Here is a 12,407-nt window from a genome sequence, read left to right on the forward strand (position 1 = left end):
GAAAAGAAACTTCAATATATTAGTACATCTCCTTAGTCATGATACAAATCCGCGATGCGCATCGTTTCATAAGATATAAACAGCGTGGAAGTCTTTGCCATGTACCTCTATCATAATTAAGACGAATAATTATCCCATGACAATTTGTAGAAAAAAGATAGCACAAGAAAATTTATATGCTATACTCTCTCAATTTCAAATTATAAGACATTTTGGCTTTTATATGTATATTTCTTGTACTCTGTATCTAAGTGCATAATAAAAGTTATGTATCTAAAAATAGCAAAACGTCTTATAATGTGAAAGAGAAGGAGACTAGTAGTCTTGTCCATATCTACTCTTGCTAACCTTGTGTGCCTAGAGGCTAAAACTTGGCTCTTAAATTTCCGGGACGGTGAACTCCAAAAGATTCTTTATTAGTGCAAAATTTACAGGACCAAACCCTTAATCTTCTGGCCACATGAACTAATCCGGTTCTGATGGGGAGACGATTGACACACCGTGCAGTTTTTTTTCGCGAAAACAATGATTTTTGGCGTCACCATTTTTTGACCACTGTAACGTCTCTCAATGGGTTGGGTAGTGGGTACATACGACATATTTTACCAACTGTAAACATCATCAAATTAAATAACTAGTAACGTCATCATCATTACTCTGATGTATTTCAAGATGCCGCCAAATTGAGGAGGGAACTGCCATTTTTCAATTTCAATTTCTGTGGGCGCAGCTGCGGCCTGCACCTTGAAGCCGCCGCCGCCTCCTCCTCACCTTCTTCTTCCTCCTCGTGTTCGTCTTCTCCCTCCGGCCGCGCAGGTTGAATTGAGCGGCCCGCGACGAACTGAATCCACCGAATCTCAGGATCGTCAAGCCGCGCGCAGACATCCATCCGTCCATCCCGCCCGTGGCCGCCATTTCTCGCCGCGCAGGGCAGAGACGTGCACACCAACTCACTCACCAAGAGCGGAAGAGGAAGCTGACGAGAGGGAGAGAGCGACAAAAAAAACTGAGCCTTTCTCTCACATTAAAATCCTCCCGCCCACCCGTGCTCTCCCCAGTCCCCAATCCTTCCTGCGCTCCCTACCCTAATCCCTCTCCCGCCGGCGGCGGCCAGATCGCATCGCCTCCATAGCGCAAGCTCCTCGCGCCGTTCGTCGCCGGAAGCGCCTCCTGTAAGCGGCTGGCCGCTTGACGCCGCCGGGAGGAAGAGCCACTCGCTCTCGTAGTGTGTTTCGGTGCTCCAGCGACCATGGTGGATATCATCGACGCGTACCCGGCGGCGCCCGTGCCCGAGCCCGAGGCCGCTCCGGCGCACCGGACCCCTCGTCGATCCCGCACGACGCCTGGCGGCGCTTTGAGAGCGCCGCGCTTGGTGTGGTAAACAAGATCCAGCCCACCGTCACCTCCGAGCACTTCCGCGCCGCCGTCATCGACTACCTCCAGCGCCTCTTGGGCTCCCGCGCCGGGGTTCAGGTACTCCTACTTGCTCTGCTCTGGAGCTTCCTTCCCTGCGGCACAGTTTTGTTTGCGGTCCTAGTGTTCTATAGCTTAGAGCTCGGGCTTTGTGCATCAATGGCATACGAAACCACTAGATGTTTGAGCAGTCTCTGCTGTGCTATGAGCAGTCATATTCTTCAGATCACTCCAATGGCTGTTTGAGTGCTTTAGGAGGAATCAGTCATTACTTTCTGAGTGCCCTTGATCATGTTTCAGGTCATGGAATTGAAGCTAGGGTAAACATGCTGGGTGTGTTCCTGCTGCGGAGTTGGTTCTTGCCATTCTTGCTATTTCATTTTTATGTTCTGTAATAATTGCTGGCATGCGATTTTTGGCGCGAAACCGGTAATATAACAAGTTCTTGTTTTTAAATCCTTGTCGTTTGTTGCTGAGGGTCTTGAGGTGTAAAGTGTTTATTGGTGATTATGAGTATAAATGTGTAACGGTATGGATATACTTTGTCGGTTGCGCACTTGAGTCTCCATGTGATTTGGCGAGTAGGACCAGGACCTTTAATGGCATACAAAACCTAGATGTTTCATCAGTCTCTGCTGTGCTCAATGCTTGTCATATCATATCCTTCAGATCACTCCAATGGCTGTTTGGGTGCTTTAGGAGGAATGAGTCATGGGTGTGTTCCTGCTGCAGAGTTGGTTGTTGCGATGCTTGCTATTTCATTTCATTTTTATGTACTGTAATAATTGCTGGCATGTGATTTTTGGCGCGAAATCGGTAATATAACGAGCTCTTGTTTTAAAATCCTTGTCGTTTGTTGCTGGGGTCCTTTAGGTGTCAAGTGTTTATTGGTGATGAGTACAAAAGTGTAACGGTATGGATATACTTTGTCGGTTGCGCACTTGAGTATCCACGTGATTTGGCGGGTATGACCTTTAATGGGAGCGTGAACTATCTGTTGGCATGTGTTCGCCTGTTCGGGTACCACATTAAACACAGCGAAACTGTTGATAGTGTGTTGGAGGTCTGGGCATGTCATTTATCTTAGTGTCTGTTTTAGTGAGGTGTCCCTTCAAACATTGCTCATGTTATTTGAAGGAGCAGCTTTGGTCTTTTGTTATGCCTCAGTCAAGGCGTCAGGACATCTTAAATTGAACTGGAGATGATATGTTAAGATCTAATATAGGATTGTGTTATAGAATTTAAGATCCTAGCAACCTGATTCTATCTAAGACATATTATTTGAATATAACATGTATTTCTTTAATTGTACATTCTTAAGTTGTGCTCTAGAAGAATTGTAAATTATGGTACAAATGAATGATCTTTGTGTTTGTACAAATGCAAATATTGAATATGTAACTGAGTAAAGATGGAACTTTGCGATTGAGAGGTGTTTCTGCATTTATACTTAATTGCTCATAAATAGTTGCTAGGATTGATTGTATCGTGCAAGGATTATATGTAAATAGCCATGATAGTTTTACCAAATTTATGCTACAATTGTTGTAATGTGATGATTGTACCAAACTATGATCCTATTCCTATCTATGAGTAATCGGTAGATAAATCTAGTAGTATATGGTGTAAGGGTTTAAGATTTCACTCATGTCTTTGACTTGGCTGTCGTTATTGAGGTTGTTTTGGATTGCTGTTCATATGAGTGGACACATAGATCTGGCAAACATGTGTCACAATTTGAGGTAAATTGGCTACAAGGCTTACAGGGATAAATTCAGTTATTTAATAAGCCACTAAGGCATGTTTTAGTGGATTACTTGTTTGCTTCTACTAGATGGTATTCCACATGTGTATGTTTAGCTAGTATTGCCGCTTCTTTGCATGCGCCTGAGTGAGATATCGCAATTTTACCAAGGCTGGTGCTCTTCTGGTGCTGTCTTAATGCTATATTAAAGTCACATCAGAGGGATTGTGCTGCAAACTTAACCTTTATGTTTGTAAAACATAGGTCTTCCCATTTGGATCTGTTCCACTGAAAACATATCTTCCTCATGGAGATATCGAATTGACTGCATTTGGCCCCGCGATTTCTGATGAGAATCTAGCAAATGAAGTCTGTGCTATTATAAGATCAGAAGAGCATAGGAAAGATTCTGAATTTGATGTCAAGGATGTCCAGTATATCCATGCTGAGGTATTTCAATTTACCATATTGCTCTGTGTTTCGAATGCATATATATGCAATTTGAGGTCAACATTGATATATCATTGTCGGTGTTTTGAACCGCCGACTAGTAATTTTGTGTTTGCGCGTCTGCGCGCGGATGGTGTGCTCGGAGGACACAAGGGTTTATATTGGTTTGGGCGGAATGTCCCTATGTCTAATTTGAGGCAGCTCGTGTTACCGGCACTTGCTTGCAGTAGAGGTTACAAACAGACGAGAGAGGGAGAAGGTCTCAAGTCTCTGATGGAAGGATCGAATGGAGTTAAGTCTAGTTGAACTCAGTTCCTTTCAGCGTTGAGCCGTTTTCTTCGTGGGCGTCCTGCTTCCCCTTTTATAGTTGAAGCAAGGCCTCGAGGGTCGCGGCGCCCTTCATCTCCTTCACGCGGGTCCCGCCGGTCCTGTAGATGATGACGGGGACGTCTCCACGTCACGACCCTGTTCATCACTGGCACTATACGTGGGCGTCGTCAGCCGGTCGTGGCGCTCCATTCCGTTCCGGCAGGCGGCATGGTTAGGAGATACCCCGTCAGAAGTCGTACGGGGATTAGGTAGCATAGCGCCGGCACGCCCGACACTGTTGGTGACGTGAGTCCTCAGGTATGACCCGTCGTGGCCACGGGTCTCGTCAAGACGCGTCTACTCTTCTTCTGGTGTCAAAAGTTTGACCCTTGGTTCGTACTCTTAGACCCGTAGTGGTTGGAGGCGGTACGGACCCCCGTCGGGCGAGTCGGAATCCCCCTTCGAGGGGTCTGGCGAGGCGAAGTCTGCGCCCGAGGGGTCGGGCGAGACGGAGCCCACACCCTCGGGGTCAAACGTGACGGAGCCCGTGCCCTCGGGGTCGGGTGTGACGGAGCCCGTGTCCTCGGGGTCGGGCGACACGGAGCCCGCGCCCTCGGGGTCGGGCGGGACGGAGCCCGCACCCTTGGGGTCGGGCGGGACGGAGCCGGTACCTTCGGGGTCGGGCGAAACCAAAATACGCTCTTGACCATCCGGGCGAGTTAGCGTTCGCGGCCATCAATTTCCTTCTTTCAGGTATCCCTAATACTGATACCCGACAATCATCTTTTGGATTTTTCACTTTACTGGAGGTGTTTTTTTTGTATGTGCACCACTTGTCTAATTAACATACTTCGAATTCCCTGCACTCATACATATCAGCATCCATTTATGTACATTATGTAAAAAAAAGGAATTTCCCATTTCTCTATACTTGAATGCAACTCTCTGTCTTGTTTATGGCATCGGTGGAGCATATGAATGTGCCCCTATTTCTATAGGTGAGAATGTTGTTTCATGTATTATTATCCTATGATAAGTCTTCCTTATGGGCTATGGCAGGTCAAACTGGTAAAATGTCTAGTACAGAATATTGTTGTAGATATATCTGTGAATCAGATTGGGGGACTCCGTACGCTCTGTTTTCTGGAGAAGGTAATATTTCAATGTTGTTTGGTTCTTGCTGTTGTCTTTCCTTAAACCTCAGATCTGGTACTTGTATAATCCCCAAATTATAAGACGCTTTAACTTTCCAAATTATAAGCCACATATCTAGAAAAGCCAAAACATCTTATGATTTGAAATGGAGGGAGTAGTTAATAACATTAAAGCATTTTACGAGGACTACTGCCTTGTTCGGAGTTGCTTATATGCCTTCATTTACAGGTTGATGAAAATTTTGGAAAAAAACACCTGTTGAAACGAAGCATAGTGCTTATTAAAGTGTGGTGTTACTATGAAAGTCGCATCCTTGGTGCTCACCATGGATTGCTATCTACCTATGCCTTGGAGATTTTAGTTCTGTACGTTTTCCATATCTTCCACAGGACCTTGAGTGGTCCATTATCTGTAAGTTTTGGCCTAAATTTTGCTGTTGCATTTATCAGTTTTTTGTGACCTTACCAAATTTCTTCAAGATAGAGTACTTCCCAGGGGTGAATGACTATCTGCCCTTCTGCAGGTCCTCTATAGGTTTCTCGATTTCTATAGTAAATTTGATTGGGATACCAAGGGAATCAGCTTGTTTGGTCCTGTTTCCTTATCTTCACTACCTGATCTAGTTAGTAAGTAAATGAACTCTGAATGATGCAGTATGTTGGCTTGTTGCAACTTAAATTTATTGATCATTGACATGGCTTTTATTCAACAGCTGACCCGCATCTGCCAGCTATTCATGATGATTTTTTTCTTCCACGGGAAAAGGTTCTCAAAGAATGTGCAGAAGCTTTTAGTGCCCCTCCCAGAAACTCTGAGAGAGACGCACAAGTATTTTCTCGAAAATTTCTAAATATTGTTGATCCACTGAAACAGAGTAATAATCTTGGACGCAGTGTCAGCAAAGGTATTGTTCTGCCTCTAGATCTGAATTGTGGTAGTATAGTAGGGACTAATCAGGTACTTGAAGATTTCCTAAAAAGATTCAAGCTTAATTGTACTATTCCATGTGCAGGGAACTTTTACCGAATACGTAGCGCATTTGATTTTGGTGCTTGTAAGCTTGGGAAGATTCTTCAAATGCCTGTCTGTTATACTGTCAATGAAGTGAATCAGTTCTTCTCGAACACATTAAAGAGAAATCATACTGGGTTCGGACCAGACGTTTTAGTGAGCTCATTTGATGATGGTATATTGACTTATCATGCCACCAATGATTCCTTGTCACTGGGCTTGGATAGGAGAAGAGTCAACAACAGCAGTTCACCTTTATACAGCAATCGCTGTGGTGATCTGTCTTATCAGTTTAATAACATCTTGGAAGATCTCACTGGAGATTTCAAGACAAACTTCCATAATCTTCAGTATGCGCAAGGGTTCCAGCAAGTTAATCCAGCAAACCCGTTTTATCATGGAAGGCTTGCTCCACCACCCCTGCAATATCAGAACACGCGCCCTTCAGATGGTCAAGGAAGAAAAAATCCACATGCATATGCTAGCATGAATGGAGCAATCCCTTGTCCTCCTTACCCATCTGGCTATCTTGTGTGGAGGCCATTTATTCAACCAGATGATCCTATGGCTACGAGGGCCCGTGGAACAGGCACCTACTTTCCTGACCCAGAATGTTCCCTCCATGGACATTCTAGATATGCTTGTAGAACTTAAAGTAATATTTCTCAATAATCTGTATCTGTTACTTGCCATTGTGTTCTTTTTGTTCCAAATGATGTACATGTTGCACATATTAATGTTCTTCTAATCTATTTATCATGTTATTAGACTTACTATCCTTTTTCATATGCAATAACCTTGAAGATGTCTCCATTATTCTTATGAGTTTACTACATAGTAGAATTTCTTTAGGTTGGTTAGGCATCAAATTTGTATTTTTTGGGCAGCTTTGTCTTATATTCGTGGTAATTTTGTCTGCCTTGCTGGATGCTGTAGAAATTGTGCAAGGATAGGCCACCTGCTGGACGTGGGGAGGGAGGAAGAAATCAATTCACTTCAAATAATTATTAAAGGTTTCATCACCATGTCAGAACAGATATGTCTGCAGATATGGGATCTGGTCAGGAATTTAGGCATGAGCTACCACAGATACATATTCCTGGTGCAACTGATCATGGAATGCCATCTCCAGTGAGTATACCAATGCCATCTCCATCTCCCAACTCTCCAAGAGATCAATTGAAGGTACCAGCTCATTCTCCATCTTCCCAGGTTCGAAGGGATAATTTTCATGGCAATGGTTTCATGCTCCCGCAAGACAGTAAACTTGTGTCCGGGACCTTTGACAGTAAACTTGAGCCTGGGACCTTGGGGGCGTTGCCTTTGGAAGTTACCTGCAAACACCATGCTAGCAGATCAGAATCTGCTTCCAGCACTCAAGCTTCTGGTCCTGTGAGTACTGTTTCTGCTCCCCGAAACGCTACAACAGGTTCCAACCGAATGAGGTAGGTATGGCGTGTTATTTTCATTGCCAGCACTAATAATAATTGTATGACAGAAATGATGTTTAATTTAGTGGACATTTCCATGTTACTACAATTAGATGTTTTACTCTTCGTTAGTTTGGTACTTTGGTGTTTCTGCAAAGTTATTTAGATGGTTGTGATGTTCACTTTTGTTGGGCATTAATATATGGAGTAAATTATATCATAGCCCCCTAAAACTTTTGAGTATATCTTACTGGGGTCCTTGGTCTTGACTCGTGAGAACCACACATGCATACCCACTGAACTTGTATAATTGAGGAAAGTTGAGGTTCAATCCTTTGTGATTGATAATTACTAATAATGGGAGACAATTCAAGTTGCCATTGGTCACATTATTATTACCATGTAAATCAACAAAGAATTGAAGTCCTTGGATTTTGATGTCTTTTCAGATTTGTTAATGCAGATTTTACTAGCTTACCATTTTAAGCTTACTGATGTATATACGTCTAGATCATGTTTGGGGATATTAACGTGCATATCTCAAACCTATGGGACATGGACCAATCCACACTTTTGATTTACTCTGGCCACACTTGTTTTCAAGGCAGAAAACATGCTAGTTCAGCTTGAAAATGCACTCCTTTTCCCTCGTACCATTCATCTTGTAGGTTTTGTACTCAGTTTACAGAGTTTCCAATGTCTGACCCCGTAATGTACAATTTACAGGATTGCTCAATCATATCGCCTCAAGGACAGCGGTGACTTCCCACCACTATGTAGTTGAATGACAGAGTTGCTCACCGCACTGAGAGGTAACAGGCAACGCCGCACTAACCGCTAAGAGACCGATGAATGGTGTCTGCTCACCGCAGCAATGGCACTGAGTTGCTTCATGAAATTAGACACCATGTTCTACATCCTGCCATTTCCTTCTCGTACTCTAGTCAGATTCACCAGGTCACTGCAATCAGCCTGTGCTTCTGTAACTGAAAATTTACACCCTCATGTGGCAAAAGAGAAAAACAAGGGGGAGAACAAGAAAAGGAAGAAAGGAAGAAAGATGGGGCGCTTGGACTTGATGACATGTAGATACTTTACTGGGAAAAGACCCTCTTTTTACAGGTCATGGCAGGGAAGAGATATGTTGTAGAGCTAGTTGATTGTGTTGTTTCGAGCTAGGGATGATTGGGGAGCTGGAGCTCGCCATGCCCATGTGTAAAGTGTAATGAGAATAGTGTTGTAGCCTCTGCTTGCATTTGGATGGAGATGGAGGTCTTGCGTTGAAAGGCCCGCTGTTTGAAGTAACTTTAGGTGCTTCAAAAATGGCTAGGTAGACATAAGTCGGATTAACAATCAAAATTGAAGTATTTGGTCTTTGCCATAAGAAAATGGCTTGGTAGACAGAATGTGTTCACATGCCAGTAATCTATGGAATTTGTTTCAGTTTTACGCTAGGAATGGTGGCGTACTCTATGGAATTCTTCAGTGAGAAAAAATATTGTTCAAATCATCTAAACGCATATAGTATATGTATAAGAGCATCTCCAAGAGTTTCCTAAACATCCTCCTAATTCTTATTTTTTAAAAAGATGAGAAAAAATCCATCTCCAACAACTTCTAATATTTACTCCATCTTTTAGGATTCGAAAAATTCCTTCCCCTGACGTGTAACTTTACGCGTGGCTTCCATAGCGCGTATCCGTCCCGTCTTCATTTTGGCGATGCAGTAGGCGTCGATGGTCCCTCGCTCGCCATTGGGGCGCTTCGTTGACCGGAGGCCGGTTGCTCGAGGACACCGATGGCCTGCGACCGGAGCGGCAGCGCCGATGGCTGCAAGTCGCTGGCGTACGCCGCCGCATCGTAGTAGACGCATAGCTGTATCTTGCCCCTGAACTCGTGCTGTCGTTCTCTGTCCCAGACATCGCCGTCGGAAGAACGCGGCAGATGCTTGAGGTCGTACCATGACGGCGCCGGCGGCTTGAACTTCTTCTTCTCGTCGAACTGCTGCACTGCACCTTGATGCTTCCCTTACGGAACGTGAGCTTGCCCAGCACCTCGTGCCGCTCCGGCGAGGCGATGTCCATCACGGCGATCTTCAGTGGCTCATCGAATGGCCACGCCTGCGACCGGAGCGGCCACGCCGTCGACGCCTACTGCGTTCGCCGCCCTCGAGGCTGTTCTCCGATTTTTTTAATGATATTTATTAAAAACTTTTGGAGATACTATTTTTCCCCTTCTAATATTTTTTTAGGAGTTGCTAAACTATAAGTTTTTAGGAAAAAAAATTAGAAAACTCTTAGAGATGCTCTAAGAAGATAAGGAAGTAGATTATCTTTGTTCCCTAACAAAAAAGGGAGAAAAAGTGCAAACGGTGAAACGTGTATATCATGGAACATTCATGTATCATGGAAGGTCGAGGTCCTTTCATCTTTGTTTGCACACGGTGAAACACGTATATTTATGGAAGGTCGAGGTCCTTTCGATCAGTCTTGACCCGGTTTGCTTAGCAGCGTGCACATAAAAAAACAGTCATACAATCCACGGTAGTTTAGGGCAACATTTTCATTTCGTGTCACGGGCGTCTTGATAGACTAGAACATGCATGTAAACGTTCATGTTAACGAATCTGGATGCTAATTTCACGAACTTACATGTAAAAGTGCAAAAATTAAAGCACTCAATTTACTAATTTATTAGATATTTTCAGATATCCTGTTGGATACGAATACGGGGCGTGTATTGCTTATCATGTATGGTACTAAGTAGAGGCTTTTACATGTATGTCATTAAAAAAGTTTGTAATTACACATAAGCCATTAAAAAAATTGACCGCACACGAGTGCCATCGTTCTGAACTTCTTTACTCTCCAAGCCATTCCGTCGGTATTCCATTCGTTTTTCACTGTTTGAGGTCATGACAAGTGGGTCCGGTCAGTTAAAACATCCATAATACCCCTCTCATCCCTATCCTCTCTCTCTCTCAAACTCGATCTCTCTTCTCGTGCGTGCGGCCGGGGCGGAGCTCGCCCACGCCCATGCCCGCGGCGGCTGGCCGGGGCCGAGCTCGCCCGCGCGCGCCCGCGACGGCCGGGGCCGAGCTTGCCCGCGTGCGCCCTCAAGCTCGCGCAGCAAGGCGCAGCGGGGCGAGGCCGCGGCCGTGGCCACGGGTGCCGCGCGTTGGGCCTCATCCGCGACCGCCGGGCGCGGGTCGACACGTTCGGCAAGCGGAAGGAGACGCTCAAGGTCAAGGCGTACAAGCTCTCCATGCTCTGCGGCGTCGACGTCGCGCTCGTCGTCGCCGCCGCGGACGGCGACTGCGACGGCGGCGGCGAGGCCGCCGACGTGTGGGAGTCCACCGAGGGCGCCGTGCTGGCCCGGTACCGCGCGCTGGACCCGGAGGTGCGCTCGCGGCACACGCACCGGGCGTACCTCGAGGGCGGGCTGGGCAAGGAGGAGGCCAAGTTCGCCCGTGTGCGCCAGGCCGGGCCCACCGGCCTCGATCCTTGGGACAAGGCGCTGGACGCCGTCGCCATGGCGGAGGAGGCGCAGGGGCTGCTCGAGGCCATCGACACCGCGATATGGGCTACGGAGGACAGGATGAGGGCGCTGGGTCTGTCGGTCGATGGCGAGGATGGGGTCGGCGCTGGCGTCGTGCTCGAGGGGGTCGCGCCGCTCGCCTTTGCTGGCGCGGACGGTTACCCGCTGCACGCCCCCGGCGGCGGCGGCGACTACGACAACCAGGCCATATGGGCCAATGATGGCGTTCAGGCGTACGGCTTCCAGCAGTGCACTAACGGCAGCGGTGGCGCGGGCATGGAGGGTTACCACCTTCAGATAACGCCGGAATTGTACGCCGCCGTCGGCAGCAGCAACAACAACAACGGCCTCCTCGCGACGAACAACCACCTGTACCCGCCGCGCGATGCCGGCACGCTGCAGCACCACTACGGCTTCCACCAATGCGCAGGCACCGACTACTTTGGCATACCTGCTGGCCACCAGATGCAGGAGTTGCTGGGCTGGGGCGCTGTCCAGACCAATCTGGCCATGTGGAGCGCCGAGGAGCCGCACCATGCCATGGTGCCTGTCCACTACCCCTCCGCCGAAACCGGCCTCAGCTACATGGACACGACGGCGGCACTATGTGTCCAGGCGGCGGCGGCGGCTTGTCCTTTGCCATGGGCGCCAGCTGCAGCTTCGTCAACGCCCCGCCAGAACTCTCCCTCGCCATGGGCACCACCGGCTGCGTTGGCGGCCGCGACTTCATCAACGCGCCACCAGTAGCCTTCTCCCACACCATCGGTGGCAGCAGTGACAACTTCACCAACACAACGCCAGCCCAGCCGCTCGCCATGAGCTACGGCGCTGACCTGACAATTGCCGGCAGCAGGTACGCGACGCAGTGGCAGGCAGCCCAGCCGCCCCAGCGTGCCGGCAGCGGCCAGTAGTTCGGCGTCGAGCAGCCGCATTACCTCAGTGACCTGGAGGACGCGCAGTCGCAGGCAGCCCAGAAGCTCCAACACGCCGGCAACGGCCCGCAGTCCGGCATCGAGCTGCTGCATTACCTTAGTAAGCTGGACGAGGACACACAGTTTGAGAGAGAGAGAGGGGATAGGGATGAGGGGTATTATGAACGTTTTGACTGACCGGACCCATTTATCAGGACCTTAAACGGTGAAAAACGAACGGAACACCGACGAAATGGCTTGAAGAGCAAAGAAGTTCAGAACGATAGCACTCGAGTGCGGTCAATTTTTTTAATGGCTTATATATAATTACAAACTTTTTTAATGACATACATGTAAAAGCCTCTACTAAGTACTAGCCCTTACAGGATTTTTGTGATACAAAAAAAAAAAAACTGGACCTATCTAGTGTGAGTTATATATTATTAA

The 12,407-nt window shown here is 47.1% G+C and overlaps 2 pseudogenes; both read left to right on the forward strand.

The window, feature by feature from the left end:
- Window positions 1-733: 733 nt before the first annotated feature.
- On the forward strand, window positions 734-8,980 carry LOC136502817 (uncharacterized; annotated as a pseudogene).
- Window positions 8,981-9,310: 330 nt separating this feature from the next.
- On the forward strand, window positions 9,311-12,158 carry LOC136503075 (uncharacterized; annotated as a pseudogene).
- Window positions 12,159-12,407: the final 249 nt, after the last annotated feature.

The sequence above is a fragment of the Miscanthus floridulus genome, chromosome 14 (genome assembly GCF_019320115.1).
Source record: "Miscanthus floridulus cultivar M001 chromosome 14, ASM1932011v1, whole genome shotgun sequence".
Classification (NCBI taxonomy): domain Eukaryota; kingdom Viridiplantae; phylum Streptophyta; class Magnoliopsida; order Poales; family Poaceae; genus Miscanthus; species Miscanthus floridulus.